Genomic DNA, 24,222 nt, shown 5'->3' on the forward strand with positions numbered 1-24,222 from the left:
GCTCTTGTCTATACATCGGTTGTTTTCCATACGGTTGTCCTCCCTGTGGTCGACGCTGACTGTTTTGACCACCCCATGAGAAATTTTGATATTGCCTCCACCCAGGATTGTATGTATTCGAATACGGATCATTCCTACGACAGTTTTGAACTCCCACTTGCTTCACTGGTGCCTCATCATGTACATAGAAAGGATTACCGTCTTGACAATCCTTTGCAAAATGCTCACCTCCACACTTATCACAGAAAACCTCTTGCAGGCGCATAGCAGTATCACCCATATTCAAGCTGTCTAATTTCCTGTTCAATACATCAAGTTGCGCAGTAATAGCAGATAGATCATGTACCTGGTGAACTCATGCGCTCCTCCGTTGATTGTTTCTTTCAGACTGAGGGTGATAACTACTAGCAGCCATCTCCTCTAACAGCTCATATCCTTCTTCATCAGTTTTTCTCAATAGATTTCCACAGGCAGCAGCATCTATCATAAGACGATTAGGGGTTAGTAAACCATAATAGAAAGTTTGAACTACTAACCCAAGTGGCAGTTCATGATGTGGGCATCTCCTCAATAAATCCTTGAAGCGCTCCCATGCCTCATATAATGACTCTTGCTCGAATTGAGCAAATGTAGTGATGTCCGCTCGCAACTTCATGGTCTTCGATGGAGGGAAGTACTTAATCAGAAACGCCTTCGCCATGTCCTCCCAAGTAGTGATGGAACCTACAGGCAAGCAATTTAACCATGCTTTAGCTTTGTCACGTAATGAGAAAGGAAATAAACGTAATCTAACAGCATCATCAGACACTCCATTAAATTTAAAAGTATCGCAAATTTCAAGAAAATCTGCAATGTGAGTGTTCGGGTCATCCATCGCGGCGCCCCCAAATTGGACTGTGTTCTGAATCATCTGAATTATTGCTGGCTTGATTTCAAATTGGTTTGCCCGCACAATCGGCCTCACAATGCTGGGGCGTGCGCCATCCAAAGAGGGCTGGGCATACTCTAGCATTGGGATGCGGCGTGGCACCTCAACATGTATATCTTCATGATGTTCCTCCTCAAGTTGACGTTCGTGCCTCTCCATTAGTTCCTTTAGCCTTTTCTGCTGTCTTCTCCTGCGGAAAGTTCGTTCGATTTCAGGATCAAACTACTCAAGCTCCACGTCAAGTGATTTTTGCATGCACCGGAAAAGATATCTGGAATAAAATATGGAGTGTTAGTTCAAGAAAAATAAAATAATGCTAAAGAAAATAACTGAAAATAAAATTGTGAAGTAACAGTCTCCGGCAACGGCGCCAAAAACTTGATCGAGCAAAACTTGCACTGTAAAATCCCCAATAAAATAAATTTAACTTTTAAGCTCGAAAAATCGCAAGTGCACGATGTCAAGTAATAGTATAATGTACGAGAGTACGAGTATCGTTCCCACGAAGACTGTTTTACACAATTACTATTTTCAACTATTTAGCTTTTAGCAACGATAATTGGATTGATAATTAACTACTAAAATGATTAACGAAATAAATATCTAAAATACTCAAGAATTAAATGATCGACTCAAATGATTAAATAAAATTCAATGACAAATGAATTTGTTGGGAATTCTTGGTTTACCTAACCCTATCTAATTTAACTAATTAAACTCGACAGTCATAAAGGATTTCCTCTACTATTGAACATGCCCTCTCGAGCTATGCCAAACTAATTCACTCGGTGAAGTAATTAAATTTCTTTAATTATTTATCAACGATGAACAGCATGCCGATCTATGAAATCCCCTAGTTTTCGACCCTTAGGACTATAACTATCAATGTGTATCCAATTTAATATTTCTATGTAAATTGTAGATCCACGGACTATACTATTTGTTCCTATCACGAATTATTCTCTCGAACTCACTCGCGATATGATATTGTTGTCAAAGTTAGCTACTCCTCAACAACACAATGAAAATAATAGCATACTCAAGAATAAATCAAAAGTCGAGACATGAATTAATTTAATCAAAGTTTTGGGGTAGGCTCCCCTTGAATCCCAACAAATATGAAAGCTTAGCTACAAAAATTCATAATGAAAATATGCAAAACAATGTTTAAGCAATAATTTATAAACTAAAAATACTAGGTTGACGAAGAACTCGAAGAACGATGCTCGGAATCCCGAAAATCTTCAATCCCAAGCTCTCTTTTTTTCCAACAACTTGTGGTGGCTGCAAAGTAGGTTAGAATCCTCAATTTTCGTCCAAAACACCTCCCATATCAGTCATGGGGCCAAAATTAGGAAACAAATCGACCTAGAACTTTTTTCCAAAAATCGAATGCGCCCGGGCGCACATGAATTCTCGCCCGGGCGGAAAACTTTCTGTAATCTGCCTTGAATTTCATAGCAACTCCGGCCGGACGCACATAAGTTCTCGCCCGGGCGGAAAACTCTCTGGAATTTGCCTTCCGAATTTCTCCTCCTCTCGCCCGGGCGGATATAAGATCGCGCCCGGGCGGAAAACTTTCTGGAGTTTCATCTTTTTCTTCACTTGCATTCGCCCGGGCGACCAAATTGTTGGCCCGGACGAGTCTTGTTTGATTTAGTTGTCATTTCTCTTCTTCTTGAGCATGAACTACCTACATTTCGACCCAAGAAACATGTGAGCCACTAAACACGTAAAATATGATAAAAACACGACAAAATTAATAATCCTAACTAGAATATGTAACACAATGAGACATTAACTTAACACGAAAAACACTTAAAAACCAAGTATATCAAACCTCAAAACATGTAAACATATCAACATGTACTGAAACGCATATATCATGTAAACATGTAGGTGATAACATTAAAAACATTTAAAACTTACAGACTTGAGGCTTGACGACTGAGCTTCTGAAGCTGGCGGTGACACAACCCTCTACAAGAAACCTTGCTCTGATACCAACTGAAATGTCTACTAATTTTACTACTAAATTTTATTTTATTTTTTAAAAGCTCTTGGCCGAAATCAAACACACACAAATACATACACAACATTTCGATCTCATGCTTACAAAAAAAATAATTCGACCAAAGAATGAATTAACTACAGTTAAAAATTTCAAACGTGTATCCAACTCAAAAGTTTACTGTTTAAAGAAAGAATTAAACACAATGCTGAAATCTGTCAACCATCAAAATATATAAAAATCATGAACACTTTGAAATACTGTTTAACAATATCCTCATAAATCAATTTTGCGGAAATATACAATGGTCTTCGGGTTTCACGTGCACCCCCAGCTTAGCCAACTCAGTTCTCTGCACCTCCAGTCTCCTCAGAAACACGCTCACTTGCATCATTCACACCTAGTGAGTCTAAAGACTCAACACACATGAACCGTGATAACAAAATACATATACATAACATGCAACAGTGAAAAGTACTGTAATGAACATATCTTTCATGATCTTTCAAAGCATAAACATATTCATTTCATATCATCATAAACATATACGTTTTCCTTTATTGAATTCGGATCATTAATTGTGACTTTCGTATCAGCTGTTGGTCGATGGATCCATCTTACGTATTACCATGGTACCAGGTGGCGGGACATCAGCGACACTCTCACCCGTCAGCTGAGCCTTGGCCTTATATGTTTCGTATTCGTATAGTAACAATCAACTCACCTCCTTCAAAAACATGTCATCATATCATCACTTATAAAAACATTTCATGCATATACATTTTCTTGAAACCAAGCATGCAATGTATTTTCGACATATTTCATAAAAATACATATTCGTTCAAAAATAAACATTTTAAACATGCATTTTCAGTTATCAGGACACTGTCAGGACTGCTAACATAATACGGGTGCAAAATGACCATTTTGCCCCTGAAACCCTAATTTGACCTTTTTATCCATGGACCTTAAAACTTCGATCTGATTTAACCAAACTTATCATAACACCTTAAAATCTACTTTTAATCATTTCTTAGATGTAAAATTAATGTCGTTCACCAAGTTTTATAATTCGTTTTAAAACTTAGACCGGAGTTCCGATTTTAACGCGAACCAAAGATACTCGAAATCCTAGTGCACCTTTTGGTCCCAAATTCATTCCTAGCTCAAGACCAAGTGGACCAGCCCCTATCCATCTATACTAGGACCAAGACCGAACCAATATGTACCTGTCTGGACCATCCCACATGAGCCATGCACGCAGGAATACAGCAACACACCCCCACGCTTCCAACGCATCTTCTCGCCTAACCATCACGGCTTGCCCTTAACCCTTCGAGCCAGCCTAGCATCGACCACCTAGGATCCCGACTCAGACCCTCAAGCATCTGAACCCCGGCTTGGAGCAGGCCTACGAACAGCCGCCTCGACAGCATCACTCGATCGAACACTAATCGCCCAAAACATGAAGATCAGATCGAACCCCTCACGCAACCCGTTCCAGATCTGATCCAAGCATTTAAACACCATCTACCAGATGTGATTCAAGTCTCCTAACTCTTGATCCTGGCAGCCTCCTTCGTACACGACAAAACCGTGAGTGATAAGCCAAGAAAAATCGAAAATTCTCATGCACATTCGATCCAACCATGGTTATATCCATAGATCTATCAAATATCATTTAAAATAAATCAAAAGAAGATAATATGGTGTGAAAGATGAGCAAATGAAGGTCTAGGACGTGCCTTTGCCTCTAAACGGTTGAAAAAATCAAACCAACGATGTAACGTCTACTGCTTTAAAATACTGCTAATTTTTTTTTTAAAATTCAATGGTCGAAATTATACACACCCATATATATAATTCAACCCATACAACTTATAAAATCATCCAACTACCTGGTAAAATAACTGCAATTAAAAGACTTTAAAAAGAAACTCCCTAATCATATATTGTTTAAAAGTAAAGAACCAATCATGTTAAAACTTCTCAACATAAAAATCAACTTATTAAAAATACTGTTTTAAACTCATGATTCTCATAAAAGCATAATTTTGCAGAAACATCAAGGTCATCGGGTTCTCCACATGCCCCACCAGCTTCACCTATTCAGTCTTCAGCGCCTCCAGTCTCCTCATCGACATGATCACCTGCATCAATCACATCTAATGAGTCTAAAGACTCAACACAACCGAACCGTTATAACAAGTACATACACAAATGCAACAGTGAAAAATACTGTAATTAAAATAGCATTTCATGATCTTAAAAGCATGAGCGTAAACCTAAACATATCGTATGTAAGGTCTAGAAAATAATTTAACGTAACCAGACTGCATGCAAATCTAGGGATTTAATTTAAATGTTTATTTAAAGGTTTTAATGCATGGTATGACATGATTTATGCATAATTAAATGTTTTTACGGCATGATTATGAGATTGCATGTTTTAGGGCTTTTATCAGTATTTTATGTTCGAACGAGAAACGGAGACCGAGGAAAATTGAGGAAAAATATTTTTTATTGAATAATTATTTTTAATTATTTAATATATGAGCCATTTTATGTGAATTTTCTAAAATGGGTATTTTTAAGATATTTTTACGCGTAGGGCTGCATTTTTACCGATTTGTGATTTTTATCAAAACGGAGGAGTTTTTAATGGTTCGGGTAGTATTTTTGAAAACGTTTCAAAACGAAATATTTTTCGAGTGTGTTGATGGGCTTAATGGGCCTATTTTATGGCATTTTGGGCCAAGCCCATTAAGCAAAATATTTAATCAAACCCTAATCTATTTATTAACCTATATTAACCTAAATCTACCCTAACCCTAATCACCAAACCCATCGGCCACCTCCCCTATCAGTAGCCAACCCTCACGTAAGAACCAGCAGCTTTCCCTTCAGTTTTTACAGCAGCAAGTGCAGCAAGCTTCGGTTTTTTTTCCTCCCCGGTGTCCCCTCCTCGTCTCGGTATCGTTTTTCACGTAAAAATCATCAAGGCACGCCCGTTACCCTTCACTTCTCATCTATCACACCATTATTACGTGTTTGAATGATTTTGCATGCTGTTCATCCGATCTGGAAGTTTAAATCAATTGTTGCATCTATGTATGTAGAAAACCGATTTTTATTGCATGTAGTGTCTCACGGTTTTGGTTCAAACATTGAAGGGGCTGCCGGATCAGAGCCATGGGAAGTATATTGTAGTGGGTTGTGAGCGTTTTGATGGGTTAAGATCAGGTCTGAACTTGAGGGTGAAGTGACCAACCGAGAGATCTTGTTTTTGGGTACAATATAGACCGATTGAGAGAAGGGGTGAGGACAACGTGCATGGGATCGGCCTGGGCCGTGGTTCAGACCCTGGTGGGTCTGTGTCGGGGCTTGGGATGGTCCATTGGGCCGCTGGTCACAGGGCTAGGCTTGGACCGAAGGCCGTTAGCATCCTAGACCGTGGTTGAGTAGGTTTCGGGTGATCTCGAGCGTGAGGGCTGTGGATGTGGGTTCGGCCGATCCAAGCTGGTGCACAGGGGTCTGGTCTCGGTCCTGAGTCTATGGGTTAAGAGCTGGTCGAGCTGGGTTGGATTAGAATTGAGCCACGGGTCAATATGTACCTAGGGTCTCGATCAAGGAGGGTAGGAGTTTTACAGCAAGGTATACTGAAGTTTTGGGGATCCTAGAGAGTTCGAATCAACTAGTTTTAGGCATGAATTTATGTTATTAAGTTATGTTTTAATTTTGGGAAAGTTTGGTTATGATTCAGATTTATTCGGGTTAAAACCGGGACTCCGGTTTAAGTTTTAATCGAGTTTTAAGATTTTATGCATGGGCTCGAGTTTACGTCTAAGAAATACTTATTTTTATGTTTTAGGAATTTTTGTTATGTTTGGATGGGCTCGGGTCGAAATTTTAAGGTCCAGGGGTAAAATGGTCATTTTTGGGTTTCAGGGGCAAAATGGTCATTTTGCACCCTTAGGTGGATGAGCGGTCCTGGCAGTGCCCTGAAAGCTGAAAATGAATATTTTTAAATGTTTATGAATTTATTGATCGCGAATTTTTAAGTTTATGATAAAATACGGTGCATGCTTGATTTAAAGAATAATACGTAAATGCATGAATTTTTTTAAGTGATGATGATAATGATTTTATGATTTGAATGAGGCTAGTTGGTTGTGACTATGACTGATAATGATAATGATTATGATTATGATTTGGCCACGGGCTCAGTTGACGGGTGAGAGTGTCGCTGATGTCTCCCGCCACCCTGTACCGCGGTTTTTATAGATGGATCCATCGTGACTGATTATGAAAGTCACAACTAGCGAGCTGAATTCAATTAATGAAAAATGTGATGATTAATGATTATGATTATGAAAATGAATATGTTATGATTATGCGATTTTTACTCGTCATGTTTATTTATGCTCACATTTTTAAAGTCATGAAATGCTATTTTAATTATGCTATTTTTCACTGTTGCATGTGCTGTATATGTACTTGCTATTTACGGTTCAGGTGTGTTGAGTCTTTAGACTCACTAGGTGTGATTGATGCAGGTGGGTATGTCGACGAGGAGACGGGAGGTGCTGAAGACTGAGTAGGCGCTGTTGGTGTGGCGAACCCGAGGACCTCGCACGTTTAATTTTCCGCACTTATGATTTATTGATACTCATGGATTTTTGGATAGATGATTTTATGTTGCATTTTATTCAGTGATGCTTCTAGATTAAATTTCACTGTCTTTATTTATAAAATGTTTACATTGGAATTATACATGTATGGGCATGTATGATTTAGATTTTTATGTTTAAAAAAAAAAATATTTCCACAAATTTTAAGTGTAGACGTTTCATCGTATCATAAAAATCATTTCATGTCAAATCATGTTATCATATCAACGTATATGTATTCATTTTTCTTTAATGAATTCAGATCATTAGTTGTGATTTTCATATTAGCTCATGGTCGATGGATCCTTCTACGTATAACCGTGGTACCCAGTGACGAGGACATCAGCGACACTCTTACCCGTTAACTGAACATTGGCCTTATATGTTTCGTGTTCATATTCGTATTAGTCAAAACCAACTCACCTCCTTCAAAAAACATGTCATCGTATTCATCACTTATAAAATCCAATGCATATACATACATTTTCTTTAAACCAAGTACACAACGTATTATCAATTTTTCCATAAAAATTCATGTTCATACTACATATACATTTTAAAATATACATTTTTGGTTGTCAGGGCATTTCCAGGACTGTTGACGTACTACGGGTGCAAAATGATCATTTTGCCCCTAAAACCTTAATTGACTATTCTACCCCTGAACCTTACGACTTTGACCCAAGTCCCTTCGAATTTATCAAAATATCTTAAAACATACAATTAATCATTTTTTAAACGTAAATCAATAGACAAGATCCTAAGAAATCTCATAAATGTACCAACCCAAAGACGGGCGCCTAGGCGCTGGCTGGGAAGCTGTGGCGCTTGTCAAATCCCTAGGCGCTATGCACCAGCGCTGCGGTGCTACAAATGCCAAAGCCTAAGAACTACGGTGCTAAAGCGCCTACGCGACGCCCGAACCCTAACTGCACTCCTTCCTCTAACTTTCGATCCTAGCCCCAAAACCATCGTGACCAGACCTTAGCCATTTACTCTGGGACCAATACGAGACCATAAGCAACCACTTTGAACCAACTCTACGAGCCATGCACGTAAACGTGCATGGTGCGATCGAACCAACAACCAAACAACCCTTGTCCTTCGACCTGACCTTAACCCTCGACCAGTAGCGTTTGAGCCATCGCGAGCCATGTCTCCGACCCACCAGAGTCTGATCTAAGGCCTGGGACAGCCCTTCCACCGCTGCTCCATGACCACACCAAGATCGAACCCCTTACAATCCGATCTCGACCAAAACCGATCAGTCACCGATAACCCTTTGATCCAAATCCAATACCAACATACAAGACTCCTCTAAACCTCCTGCATAACGATCCTTAAGCCTCAATCATGCAGCCCCTTGTCAAACGTACCAAAAACTTGAGTTTCATGCCCAAGAAAACTGAAATATTCATGTATAATTCATGTAAAAACGATGCACACCAATAGATCTCTAACATATCATGCAAATCCAATCAAAACATGTAATATGGTGTGAAATATGAGAACAGAAAGGAATCGGGCGTGCTTTTGCGTATATACGCTCGAAAAACGATACTACGATGCGAGAGACAGACACTGGAGGGACGGGAAAGAAGCTTGTAGCGTTTTTCTTGCCAATAACCATGCCAAAGCTGCTGAAAAACTCAAGTGGCTGCTGCAAGGGAGGCGTGTGTGTGTGTTCTAGGGTTGGGGTAGGTTTAGGGTAGAAAAATAAAAATAGGGTTTGGGCTTAGGTATTAAATTTTAATGTTTTAGAAGCCTAGGCCCAAAAATATAATAAAATAGGTCCATCAAGCCTAATTACGCGTTCGTAAAATATTTCGTTCAAATTCGTTTTCAAAAATATTGCCCGAGATCCCAGAAAGTCCTTCATTTTACTAAAAATTGACTATTGGTTTAAAATACATTCCAACGTTTAAAAATATATTAAAAATATCCATTTTTGAAAGTTCATATTAAATACTTCATATATTAAATAATTGCAATTAATTACTCAATAAAAATAATTTCCTCAACTGTCCCCGGTTTCCGTTCTTCGTTCAAGCGTAAAAAACTGCTAGAAAGTGTGATGCCTGAAATGAATATCATGATTTGTTATTTTAGTAATGTGAGATTACTAAATATTGAACGATTTTTAAAGGAGAAAATATGACATATGTTGGTCATATGAAGTCCAAATGGTTTGAAATTTGGATATGACGTAGAAAACTCAAAGATATAGCAGTTTCATGTTTTGAGTTTTGATAAAATTGATCGTTTGACCGGTCTAAACGGATATATCGGAGTTGGAAAAGTTAAATTTATATATTATATTATATTATATTATATTATTAATATAATATAATATAATATTAAAAAAAAAAGATAAATTTGAAACGTAAGTTTCAAATTGAATTCAGAATTCAGAAGAGCGAGACAGAGAAGAAAGGAAAAAGGAAATAAGGGTTTTCGATTTTTCTTTTCGATCGTGCGACTTATTGGTTTATCCAATCGACGAACCGACTTCAGTTCTGGGATCGTTGACTTGAGGTCTTCGATTTGAGGTATAAATTTTATAGTTTTGGTGATGTTTGAAATTCGTCGATTTCTAGAATAAATCCGATAAATTGTTAAATCATACCGAAATTGAAGATTGTTGAATACTGTATGATTTTAACGAAGAAGAGAAGATTATAGTGGTGTTATTTTGAATTATCCCCAATTTATTTTAATTAAGGATTTTAATCGTTGAATTGAAACTGGAGCGTTGTTTGTCCGTTGTTATTAATTCTGATTGTATATTCGGAGTCTATGAAATATAGGCTACATGTTGATATAAAGTTTTCGTAGTTCAGCGGATGTTGTAAAATAGCCTATTATTTGAAGTTAGTTGATTAGGGTGTATTTGATGTTAGTATTTTGAATGAAATACACCGAAATATTAATTGTTGGACGATGAGACTTTATAATCGAGTTTTATATTTTTGTTGCATTTATTGATGTTGGGCTATTTGATGTTGTATATTGAGGCTGTTATGATTATGTTGATGTGGTGACAATGATCTAATAATTGTTGTTGAATTATTTAGATACGTCACAGGCCTCGGGAGCGAAGAAATAGCCAGCTTTTATAGATACTCGATTATCAGGTACGTGTTGACGTACGAGCATATGTTGTTCTTGTTTAGTATTGATGAATACTATTGTGTTGAACGATGATAAATCACCGGGAATGGGTGATTCGATATTATATCTGTTGTTGTTTATTATTGTTGATGTTGTTGGCCGCCGTTGATTGGGAGACGTATCGATGGTGTTGTTTGTTGCGGTAGTAGAGGAGCGACGTATCGTTCAACGATATTGCTGTCGCCGGTGTTGGGGTGCGACGTATCGTTGATGTTATTCGTTCGACGATATTGCTGTCGCCGGTGTAGGGTGCGACGTATCGTCGATGTTATCGTTCCACGATATTACTGTCGCCAGTGTAGGGGTGCGACGTATCGTGGATGTTGTTGTTGCGTTGCGATGTATAGTTGATGTGGTTGTTGCAGTAGTGATGTTGTTGATGCCGTTGATGGCATGATTGTCCAGAAACAGCAAAGGGAATATTTCTGTTATGATTTCAGTTATATTATATGTTGTGTTAATATAACTGTTATGTATTACGATGATGTATGTTGTGTATGCTCACCCTTTTGGGGGCTGTTTCTGTTGGACAGGTTACAGGACTAGTACTGAGAGATGATAGCGGTGAAGGACTAGGTGTGTCTAGTCGAAGAAGTCCTGTAGTTGATAGTGTATAGAGACAGTATATGTTGTATTTGTGTTGTGTGTTGTATTTATTATACTGTTTCTGCTGTGTTTATGTCAATAGTGTGTTGATTGCACTATTTTGGTCGTATATGCATTATATTATTACGTCGTCGAAAGGAAAATTTTTTATGCATATGACGTCACATGGTGTACGATTACGTGGCGGGGTTCGGGGCGCCACATTGGTGGTATCAGAGCATATGTTAGATGTCTGGGAGTGTTAGGAGTTGGGTTTGTGTTGAGGGAGTTGGATGTCGATATTATCTGCGTGTGTCTGTGCATTTGATTATTGTTCTTTAGCTGTGTATGCTTTTATGCTAAAGATGTGACGATGATTACTGGATTGTAATTGTTAAATGTTATGATTAACAATTTGATTTCCAGTGATGGCAGTTAGGGAACAGGTACCTCCGTACGATGCTATAGATGAGGTTGACAGTGGGTCTGGGCGGATGAATCCATTGCCACCTCCTCCTATGGGACACGCACCTGCAGATCAGACTTTATTGCCTGGTGAGTTGAGTTTGGCACAGTTTAGCAGTTATCTTCCACCGAGATTTGATAGCTCTGAGACGGGGGAGAAAACAGAGGAGTGGATTGAGCGGATAGAACAGATATTTGTGACTGCTCCGTGTGCTAGGTCTGCTTGGTTACGATTGGCTACATTCCAGCTTTCGAGGAATGTATTGTTGTGGTGGCAGACGACTGAGGCAGGATTGAGAGCATAGGGTCATACTGTTGATTGGGATGTATTTCGATCTCATTTTCTTGATAAATATTTCTCTATAGCAGCCAGACAGAAGAAAGAAAGAGAATTTGAAGAGTTGAGACAGGGCAGTATGTCTGTTGCTGAGTATGAGTCTCGCTATTCTGTACTGTTGAAATATGTGCCACAGATTGCTATGAATGTTCATGCGAAGATGAGACATTTCTTGCGAGGATTGAAGTTAGAGTTGTTTGATCGTGTGCAATCAAACAACCCGGTATCGTTTGAGGATGCAGTGACGAGGGCTGAGATGGCTTAGCTAGTGATGCAGGAGTATGGAGCTCAGGGAAGATCATCAGAGCCGACTAGAGAGTCATTGCGACCGCAGGGACAGTCCTTTAAATTTCAGAAGGGTTCATCTTCTTCTTTTTCCTCATCTGGGAAGCGTCGATTTGATTCACGACGTGCTGAGAGTCGTGGGGGTAGTTCTCAGTCTGTTCAGGGACAGAGAGGTGAGTCAAGAGAAGTCAGATGTTATCGTTGTGGGGGACCTCATATGATCAGACAATGCACACAGACCGAGATCACATGTTTTGAGTGTGGCGGTGTTGGCCATCTGGCGAGACAGTGTCCTAGTCGTGAGGGACAGCGAGAGTCTCGAGGTGATAGAGGCAGATCCTCAGAGAGAGGAGGACGACAGCCTTCTGGAGGACAGCCACGTAGACATGGAGCTGGTCCGCCTCAGGCACAGGTGTATGCTTTGACACGAGAGCAGGCGGAGGAGGCACGAGATGAGATGATAGCGGGTAAGTGTTATTTATGTTCTTATCCTGCTTATATTTTGATTGATACAGGTGCCTCTCATACTTTTATATCGTCGAGATTTGTGGTTGAGCCTCATATGCGCTCGTCTCCATTGTCTATGCCTCTTTCTGTTTCGACACCCTCTGGAGTTGATATATCAGTCGTATCTATGATATCAAATGGTATTATTTCTTATGAGGGCTACGAGCTGAGATCTGATATGATTATTCTGGAGATGACTGATTTTGATTGTATTGTGGGCATTGATTTGCTGAGGAGATATTGTGCCACTGTTGATTGTTATCAGCGGGTCGTATATTTTTATACAGATGAGAAAGAGCGTTGGATCTTTTATGGGAAGGGTTCTTGTCCCCGTGTTCCGTTGATATCTGCTATCCGGATGTCTCGATTGTTGGAACATGGACATGAGGGTTATCTGATTTATGCTGTAGATGTAACAGAGAAGAAGGATGATGTGAGATTAGAGGATATACCTGTAGTTGCTGAGTTTGCTGATGTATTTCCTGATGAGATTCCAGGCTTCCCGCCAGTTCGTGAGGTGGAGTTTGGGATCGAGTTGATACCAGGTACGTCCCCTATTTCTCGTACTCCTTACAGAATGGCACCAGCAGAGTTGAGAGAGTTGAAAGCCCAGTTACAGGACTTGCTGGACAAGGGATACATTCGTCCTAGTGTATCACCTTGGGGTGCACCAGTCCTATTTGTGAAAAAGAAAGATGGAACGATGCGGCTTTGTATTGACTACCGACAGCTGAATAAGGTGACGATTAAGAATAAATATCCCCTCCCTCGTATTGATGATTTGTTTGATCAGTTGCAGGGAACCTCAGTGTATTCGAAGATTGATTTGAGGTCCGGATATCATCAGTTACGCGTTAGAGAGGAGGATATCCCGAAGACAGCATTCAGAACCAGATATGGGCATTATGAGTTTTTAGTTATGCTGTTTGGGTTGACGAATGCTCCAGCTGTGTTTATGAGTTTGATGAATCGGGTATTTCAGCCTTATCTCGATCGATTTGTTATTGTGTTTATTAATGACATATTGATATATTCCAGGAGTGAGGCTGAGCACGCAGAACATTTGCGTTCAGTGTTACAGGTATTGCGAGACAGACAGTTGTATGCCAAACTCAGTAAATGCGAGTTTTGGTTGGATCGAGTGGTTTTCTTGGGTCATGTTATATCAAAAGATGGAATTTCTGTTGATCCAAAGAAAGTTGAAGCCGTGTTGCAGTGGTCCGCACCTACATCTGTACTAGATCCGTAGTTTCTTGGGTTTAGCAGGTTATTATCGTCGATTTATCGAGGGATTTTCAAAGATTGCTAGACCATTGACACAGTTGACTCAGAAAGGTGTGCGATTTCAGTGGTCTGAGGCATGTGAGAAGAGTTTTCAGGAGTTGAAGCAGCGATTGACGACTGCACCAGTGTTGTCAATCCCTACAGAAAACGAGAGGTTTGTTGTTTATACTGATGCATCATTACATGGTTTGGGATGTGTTTTGATGCAGAATCGACATGTTGTGGCATATGCCTCGAGACAGTTGAAGCCACACGAAACAAGGTACCCGGTGCATGATTTGGAGTTGGCAGCCATTATCTTTGCCTTGAAGATATGGCGACATTATCTATATGGTACCTCTTTTACGATTTATACGGATCATAAGAGTTTGAGATTTTTGTTCACACAGACAGAGTTGAATATGTGACAGAGACGGTGGTTAGATCTATTGAAAGATTATGACTGTGAGATTGAGTATCATCCTGGTCGAGCTAATCTTACAGCTGATGCATTGAGTCGTAAAGTGAGCTGTACAGCAGAGGATGTGAGTCGTTTATCAGCTATGATGATGTCTTGTTGTTCCTTGGGATATGATTTTGATATCTCTACGACTCCTGTTCAGGTATCTACTTTATTAGCTGAACCTGATATATATGGTTGTATTCGTGAGGCACAGATGACAGATGAGAGAGTTCAGCAATGGAAGGAGTTGGTTTCTCAGAAACATGATACTCGTTTTAGAGTGGCTGATGATGGCAGTTTGAGGATGAATGATCGATGGGTAGTTCCTGATACATCTGCATTGCGACAGGGCCTGTTGCGACGTGCACATTGCAGTCGGTATTCTATTCACCCTGGTGGCAAGAAGATGTACAAGGATCTAGGTTCTCAGTTTTGGTGGAAGGGAATGAAACGTGATGTGATTGATTTTGTACGTCGATGTCTCAATTGCCAACAAATCAAAGCTGAGAGAAGAAGGCCAGGAGGCGAATTATGAAGTTTAGAAGTGCCGACTTTGAAATGAAAGCACATATCGATGGATTTTGTGACTCATTTGCCAAAGAGTACTGGGAGTATTGATGCTATTTGGGTGATTGTTGATCGATTGATGAAAGTTGCACATTTTATACCCTATAGCATGAGTAGTACGTACTTGACGATGGCACGGTTGTATATACGAGAGATTGTACGATTGCATGGGATTCCAGTGTCTATTATTTCTAATAGAGATCCTCGATTTACTTCTCATTTTTGGGAAGGATTGCAGACTGCGATGGGGACAGAGTTGAGATTGAGTACGGCTTATCATCCGCAGACAGATGGTCAGACTGAGCGTACTATTCAGACCCTGGAAGATATGTTGCGTGCTTTTGTTATGGACTTTAAATCTGTATGGCATTCATCTATTCCATTGGTAGAGTTTGCATATAACAACAGTTATCAGAGTAGTATTCAGATGGCTCCATTTGAAGCACTGTACGGAAGACGTTGTAGATCTCCATTATATTGGGATGATGTTGATCGAGCTGCAGTTACCGGTCCTGAGATGATTCAGGAGATGGAACAGAAAGTAAAGTTGATACAGCAGCGGTTGAAAGCAGCCCAAGATAGACAGGCCGCCTATGCAAATAAAAGACGAAGAAACTTAGAATTTCAGCAAGGTGATCGAGTATTTTTGAAAGTGTCTCCTTTTCGTGGCACTGTACGATTTGGTATGAAAGGAAAGTTGACACCGAGGTATGTTGGCCCGTAGGAGATATTGCAGCGGATAGGCACTGTGGCTTATCGTTTGGCTCTACCTCCATCTTTATCTGGTATTCATGATGTGTTTCATGTGTCGATGTTGCGGAAGTATGAGTCGGATCCTTCACATGTGTTGGAAATTTCTGATGTTCAGTTAGATCCTGATGTGTCTTATGTTGAGAGACCAGTTTGTATTTTGGATCGATCTGAACGGAAGCTTCGTAGTAAGCTTATACCGATGGTGAAGGTTCAGTGGGAGCATAGAGGTGTCGAAGAGGCCACTTGGGAGACAGAGCGGCATATGAGGGAGCTCTAACCCTTCTTATTCTGATGGTATGACGTATCATTATTTATGCATGTTATTACTGTTGTTGCTTAATTTCGGGGTCGAAATTCATTTAAGGGGGGTAGAAATGTGATGCCTGAAATGAATATCATGATTTGTTAATTTAGTAATGTGAGATTACTAAATATTGAACGATTTTTAAAGGAGAAAATATGACATATGTTGGTCATATGAAGTCCAAATGGTTTGAAATTTGGATATGACGTAGAAAACTCAAAGATATAGCAGTTTCATGTTTTGAGTTTTGATAAAATTGATAGTTTGACCGGTCCAAACGGATATATCGGAGTTGGAAAAGTTAAATTTATATATTATATTATATTATTTTATTTTATTAATATAATATAATATAATATTAAAAAAAAAGGATAAATTTGAAACGTAAGTTTCAAATTGAATTCAGAATTCAGAAGAGCGAGACAGAGAAGAAAGGAAAAAGGAAATAAGGGTTTTCGATTTTTCTTTTCGATCGTGCGACTTATTGGTTTATCCAATCGACGAACCGACTTCAGTTCTGAGATCGTTGACTTGAGGTCTTCGATTTGAGGTATAAATTTTATAGTTTTGGTGATGTTTGAAATTCGTCGATTTCTGGAATAAATCCGTTAAATTGTTAAATCATACCGAAATTGAAGATTGTTGAATAGTGTATGATTTTAACGAAGAAGAGAAGATTATAGTGGTGTTATTTTGAATTATCCCCAATTTATTTTAATTAGGGATTTTAATCGTTGAATTGAAACTGGAGCGTTGTTTGTTCGTTGTTATTAATTCTGATTGTATATTCGGAGTCTATGAAATATAGGCTACATGTTGATATAAAGTTTTCGTAGTTTAGCGGATGTTGTAAAATAGCCTATTATTTGAAGTTAGTTGATTAGGGTGTATTTGATGTTAGTATTTTGAATGAAATACACCGAAATATTAATTGTTGGACGATGAGACTTTATAATCGAGTTTTATATTTTTGTTGCATTTATTGTTGTTGGGCTATTTGATGTTGTATATTGAGGCTGTTATGATTATGTTGATGTGGTGACAATGATCTAATAATTGTTGTTGAATTATTTAGATACGTCACAGGCCTCGGGAGCGAAGAAATAGCCAGCTTTTATAGATACTCGATTATCAGGTACGTGTTGACGTACGAGCATATGTTGTTCTTGTTTAGTATTGATGAATACTATTGTGTTGAACGATGATAAATCACCGGGAATGGGTGATTTGATATTATATCTGTTGTTGTTTATTATTGTTGATGTTGTTGGCCGCCGTTGATTGGGAGACGTATCGATGGTGTTGTTTGTCGCGGTAGTAGAGGAGCGACGTATCGTTCAACGATATTGCTGTTGCCGGTGTTGGGGTGCGACGTATCGTGGATGTTATTCGTTCGACGATATTGCTGTCGCCGGTGTAGGGGTGCGACGTATCGTCGATGTTATCGTTCCACGATATTACTGTCGCCGGTGTAGGGGTGCGACGTATCGTGGATGTTGTTGTTGCGTTGCGATGTATAGTTGATGTGGTTGTTGCAGTAGTGATGTTGTTGATGCCGTTGATGGCATGATTGTCCAGAAACAGCAAAGGGAGTATTTCTGTTATGATTTCAGTTATATTATATGTTGTGTTAATATAACTGTTATGTATTACGATGATGTATGTTGTGTATGCTCACCCTTTTGGGGGCTGTTTCTGTTGGACAGGTTACAGGACTAGTACTGAGAGATGATAGCGGTGAAGGACTAGGTGTGTCTAGTCGAAGAAGTCCTGTAGTTGATAGTGTATAGAGACAGTATATGTTGTATTTGTGTTGTGTGTTGTATTTATTATACTGTTTCTGCTGCGTTTATGTCAATACTGTGTTGAATGCACTATTTTGGTCGTATATGCATTATATTATTACGTCGTCGAAAGGAAAATTTTTTATGCATATGACGTCACATGGTGTACGATTACGTGGCGGGGTTCGGGGCGCCATAGAAAGCCCTCTTACATGCAGTCTAATAATCATGAAATAAAAACATATAATCGTATTCAAATCATGTATTTAAATACATTTAAAATAATTAAACAATCATTTAAATAAAACCCTAAATTTGCATGCAGTCTGGTTACGTCGTTTGAATTTCTAGGCCTTACAATTTATCCCTCCTTAAACTGAATTCCGTCCTTGAAATTTAAAACGTACCAAATAGCTCTGGGTAGCGACTCTTCTAGAATGCAGATGTGAACCTCGGGTCCATGTATGAGACTATGGATACTGGAATCCCATGCAGCATGACTACCTCTCTTATGTACAGCTCTGCGTACTGAGTCATGGTGAAGGTCTTCTTGATCGGTATAAAATGTGCTGACTTAGTAAACCGATCGACGATTACCCAAATGGCATTATACCCTCCAAATGTACTCGGTAGCCCTGTCACAAAGTCCATCGTGATATTCTACCATTTTCACTCAGGGATAGGGAGTGGCTTCAGTTTTCCTGTAGGTCTATGATGCTTTGCCTTGACCTGCTGACGTGTTAAACACTCAGACACAAAACGTAAGATGTCTGGCTTCATGCTTGACCACCAATACAAGGACTGCAAGTCCTTATACATCTTCGTGCTTCCCGGATGAATCGAATATGTGGTACTGTGAGCCTCTTTCACGATATCCTCTCTTAGTGAATCTCCACTGGCAACCCACAGTCTGTCACGATATCTGACAATGCCATCCATGACTGAATACAATATCTGGCCCTTGGATTCATCCTCAGTCTCCACTTCTGCAACTGCTCGTCGGAAGACTGACCTGCTCGGATTCTTTCTCTCAATGTCTGCTGGACTGTCAAAGTATCAAGATTAGGAGCATCGTCCCTAGCATACACTGCCAGCTTAAATCTCTGAATCTCAGTCTGTAAATGTCTCTGGACTGTTATCTGAGCAATCACTGCAGTCTTCCTACTCAATACATCTGCTACTACATTAGCCTTACTCAGGTGGTAGCTAATGTCACAGTCATAGTCCTTCACCAGCTCTAACCAATTCCGCTGTCTCATATTCAGTTCTTTCTGGGTAAAGAAGTACTCCAAACTCTTATGATCTGTGAAAATTTTGCACTTCTCCCCATATAAGTAGTGTCTCCAGATCTTTAGAGCAAACACCACTGCTGCGAGCTCGAGGTCATGACTATGAGAAGTCATGCTGCATCATAACTGCACCCAAACCGAGCTTCGAAGCATCTGTATATAGCACAAACTCTCATTGCCCTGAGGGCATCGCTAACACTGGCGATGGAGTCAAAGCCTGCTTCAGCTTCTCGAAGTTCTCCTGTAAGCTAGTGTTCCAATTCTCTCGAGACTCTGAAAAGGTCCTATAAATCTATGACTGAGTTTGTCTTTCTTACCAAATCTCATTACACCCTTCATAGGTGCAACTTTCACAAATACGTGGTCACCCATTGCAAACTCTATATCTCTGCACCGCTTATCTGCATAACTCTTCTGACGGACTTTGAGCAGTCTTCATCCTATCTCGGATCTTGACTACTAGCTCTGTAGTCTATCTAACAATATCTGGACCCAACTATACTCTTTCTCCTACCACGTCCCAATAAATTGGTGATCGATATTTTCTTCCATAAAGTGCCTTGTATGGAGCCATACCTGTTGAAGCTTGATAGCTGTTGTTGTATGTAAACTCCACTAGAGGTAACTATCTATTGAAGCTTGATTGCTGTTGTTGTATGTAAACTCCATTAGAGGTAACTTCGGTTCCCAGCTGTCCTAGAAATCGATCACACAATCCCTGAGTAGATCCTCCAGAATCTGAATCATTCTCTTAGACTGACCGTCGGTCTGAGGATAAAAAGCTATACTGAACAGTAATTTGGTACCCAATGCCTGATGCAGACTCTTCCAGAAAGCAGATGCAAACCTCGGGTCTCTGTCTGAAACAATAGACACTGGAATCCCATGCAATCTGACTATCTCTCTGATGTACAGCTCTGCATACTGAGTCATGGTGAAAGTCTTCTTAATAGGCAGAAAGTGTACTGACTTCGTAAGCCGATCGACTATCACCCAAATGGCATTATATCCTCCAACTGTCCTCTGTAGCCCTGTCACAAAATCCATCGTGATGTTCTCCCATTTCTGCAGGTCTCTGATGCTCTGACTTAACCTGATGACATGTCAGGCACTCAGTCACAAAATGCAAAATATCTCGCTTCATTCCTGGCCACCAATACCAGGACTGCAAATCCTTATACATCTTCACACTCCTTGGATGAATAGAGTACGAGGTACTGTGGGATTCCTTCATAATGTCTTCCCTCAGTGAATCTACACTAGGAACCCACAGTCGGTCATGATATCGGACATTGTCATCCTGGACAGAATACAATCTCAGACCCTTGGACTCATCTCGCAGTCTCCACTTCTGCAACTGCTCATCAGAAGACCGACCTACTCGAATCCTGTCTCTCAGTGTCGGCTGAACTGTCAAGATAGAAAGCTTAGGAGCATCGCCCCTGGCATACACTGCAAGCTCGAATCTCTGAATCTCTGCCTGCAAAGGTCTCTGACTTGACAGCTGAGCAATCACTGCATTTTTTCTGCTCAATGCATCTGCGACCACATTAGCCTTCCCTGGGTGGTAGCTAATGTCGTAGTCATAATCCTTAACCAGCTCTAACCATCTCCGTTGTCTCATGTTCAGCTCTTTCTGGGTGAAGAAGTACTTCAAACTCTTATGATCAGTGAAAATCTTGTACTTCTCTCCATATAAGTAGTGCCTCCAGATCTTTAGAGCAAATACTACTGCTGCAAGCTCGAGGTCATGAGTCGGATAATTCTTCTCATGCACCTTCAGCTGTCTGGACGCGTAGGTCGTCACTCTATCATGCTGCATCAGAACTTCACCCAAACCGAGCTTCCAAGCATCTGTATATAGCACAAACTCTCCTTGACCTGATGGCATCGCTAGAACAAGCGCTGAAGTCAAAGCTTGTTTCAGCTTCTTAAGACTCTCCTGACACTCTGATCCTCGAATAAAATTAGCATTCTTTTTCATCAAGGCAGTCAAGGGTACCGCAATCGATGAGAAGCCTGAATAAACTTCCGATAGTAACCGGCTAGACCCAAGAAATTGCGGATCTCTGTCACACTCTTAGACACTGGCCAATCTCTGACTGTCTTGACCTTGCTGGGATCAATCTCAACTCCATCTCTAGAAATAATGTGGCCAAAGAACGCCACTCTCTTGAGCCAAAACTCGCACTTGCTAAACTTGGAATATAACTGTCGGTCTTTCAATATTTGCAGAACCGTTCTCAAGTGCTGACTGTGCTCCTCTCTATCTTCCAATAGATCAGTATATCATCTATAAATACTATGATGAACTGATCCAAGTACGGCTGAAATAATGAGATCCATGAAGATCGCTGGCGCACTGGTCAACCAGAAAGGCATTACCATAAACTCCTAGTGCCCATATCGAGTCCTGGAAGCTGTCTTGTGAACATCTGACTCTCTCACCTTTAGCTGGTGATATCCTGAACGAAGATCTATCTTCGTAAACACAGAAGCTCCCTGCAGCTGATCAAACAAGTCTTCGATTCTAGGCAATGGATACTTATTCTTGACGGTTACTCTGTTCAGCTCTCTATAATCAATGGAGAGTCGCATACTGCCGTCCTTCTTCGTCACAAATAATACCGGTGCGCCTCATGGAAAAAAAAAACTCGGACGAATAAAACCCATGTCCAGCAACTCCAGAATCTGATCCTTCAGTTCTTTCATCTCTGCAGGTGCTAGACAATAGGGTGCCTTAGAAATTGGCACTGTACCCAGAATCAACTCAATAGAGAAATTCACCTCTCGGTGTGGTGGAATGCCAGAAACGTCCTCAGGAAATACGATAGGAAAGTCTCTGACAAGCTCGACATCCTCTAACCTCTGACTGACTGAATTAGATAATGATACAATGCTCGCTAGATATGCTTGGCAGCCTCTCTTCAAAATTTTCCTCGCACAGATACATGAAATAATGTGCGGGATTTGCTTGTTCCTTGCTGCCTCAAAACAAAAGACTTCCCGCTGGGTGGTCGAACAGACACTGACCTCTGTCGGAAATTTATTGAAGCTCCATTCGAAGATAGCCAATCCATGCCAAGAATGATGTCAAACTCAGGCATCGGTAATATAATCAGATCTGCAAGAACAACATTCTTCTGTAAACGAAGCTCCAGATTCCTCACTATCTTCGTAGTAACCATCTGATCACCAGAAGGAATCGAAATCCTATAGCCCAAATCGAAGTCCTCTGGTATAATTCTCAGTCGCTCGACAAATGTCTCGGATATAAATGAATGTGTAGCTCCTGAATCTAGCAGTGCATATGTAGCTACAACTGAGATAAATATCCTTCATGTGACAAATATACCATCAAAATCATTCAAGCCTAATAAATTCATGAAATTCTATCACTAATAATCTAAGATTCTCGAAAATTACTTGAATTTATCGCAAAAAAATCTCGAAATAACACATTTTGACCCACATAAAATTCAAAAATTACATCTCAGTCCTTGTTATTCTCGAATTTATCAAATTTCACCCCTTGAGTTTCGAAAATTAACTATTAAGTCCTCAACATTTTCTGTTCTTAACAGATCGGGCCCAGAATTCTCGATAATCACAATTTTGGCCCTGGAATTACATAAATTACAGAACAGCCTCGAAACTCCAGAATTTGCAAAAAAGACCCTGAACTTTTCGGATTTTGCAGTTTAGTCCCAGAATTTTTGAAAATTCCAGATTTCACCTTGGAACTTTCGGTCAACTCAAATCCAGTCCCTGGACTATCTAAAATTACAGTATGACCCCTGAGTTCTTGGCTTTATGCAATTATACCCTCGAACTTTCGTTTTTTTTTTTTTTTTAATTTATGTTCTTGGGTCGTGCCACAGAATCTCCAGGTCAAATGATTTGTTTGAGTTCTTTTGCTGAAGTTGAGTAACTTGTTTCACCAGTCGAACTGAATTCTCTAACTATTCCTCTATCTAAATTCCAAAATCCTATCGTTTCCGATCACATTGAATATCTCATAAGAGAAAGCCTTTAATTTTCCATCAACAAGTTGGAAGTCTCCATTCAAAGCTCTGAATTTTGTAGCTGACAATTCACTCAGAAGTCTTGGACCATACGATGAGATACTCAAATTTGCACCTTTTATTTTGTCTTTGGTTCCACTCTCATACAATGAATTGGAATTCTCCGGTCTAATCTTCTCTAAAGCTATAGCCAATGCATTTATGGTATCATAAACCCATAAACCATAAATATTGAGCTCCACAATCGGACCCGTTGAATTTATTATTACGACAACAATCGACAATTCACTCTTTTCATTACGGATAGAAACCGACAAAAATGTTTTGTTTGAAGTTATTATTACGTTAATTGTATTCTAACATAATCAAGTTGATTAAGTTTGAAATAATTATCAATTAGAACTAGTTTTTCGACACTTGTGTATATTATTGTATCTATAAAATAGTGCGTAAAATATACATTATTCATATGTGTTATTTCATATTTTAAGTTTTACTACATAAATCAAACTTTAAAAATTATTACTAAGAAGTATATAATAGATATCAGAAATATAAATATATGATGGTTACATTCAAACAATTTGCTTTATAAAAAAAAGAAAAGAAAAAGAAGATAAATCAAACAATTTCTTGTATCTCTAATCGAATTTCATTCATTCAATTATTATTTTTAAAAAAAAAAAATTATTATGTTAGGTAAAATAGTTGTCACAACAGGTTGAGTTCGCAACAAATTGAGCTTCAAAAAAATTACCTAGATTTTAACTTTAAATTAAAAAGACCTAGAAGACCCATTTTACCCATTTTTTATT

The 24,222-nt window shown here is 39.4% G+C and overlaps 1 non-coding gene across 1 annotated transcript; it reads left to right on the forward strand.

Moving 5' to 3' along the window:
• The first annotated feature begins 545 nt into the window (after positions 1-545).
• LOC140840315 (small nucleolar RNA R71) lies at positions 546-651 on the forward strand. Its single transcript, XR_012119901.1, has one exon. It is a non-coding gene; the product is annotated as a small nucleolar RNA R71 (small nucleolar RNA).
• The last annotated feature ends 23,571 nt before the right edge of the window (positions 652-24,222 follow it).

The sequence above is a fragment of the Primulina eburnea genome, chromosome 8, assembly GCF_022965805.1.
Source record: "Primulina eburnea isolate SZY01 chromosome 8, ASM2296580v1, whole genome shotgun sequence".
Taxonomy (NCBI): domain Eukaryota; kingdom Viridiplantae; phylum Streptophyta; class Magnoliopsida; order Lamiales; family Gesneriaceae; genus Primulina; species Primulina eburnea.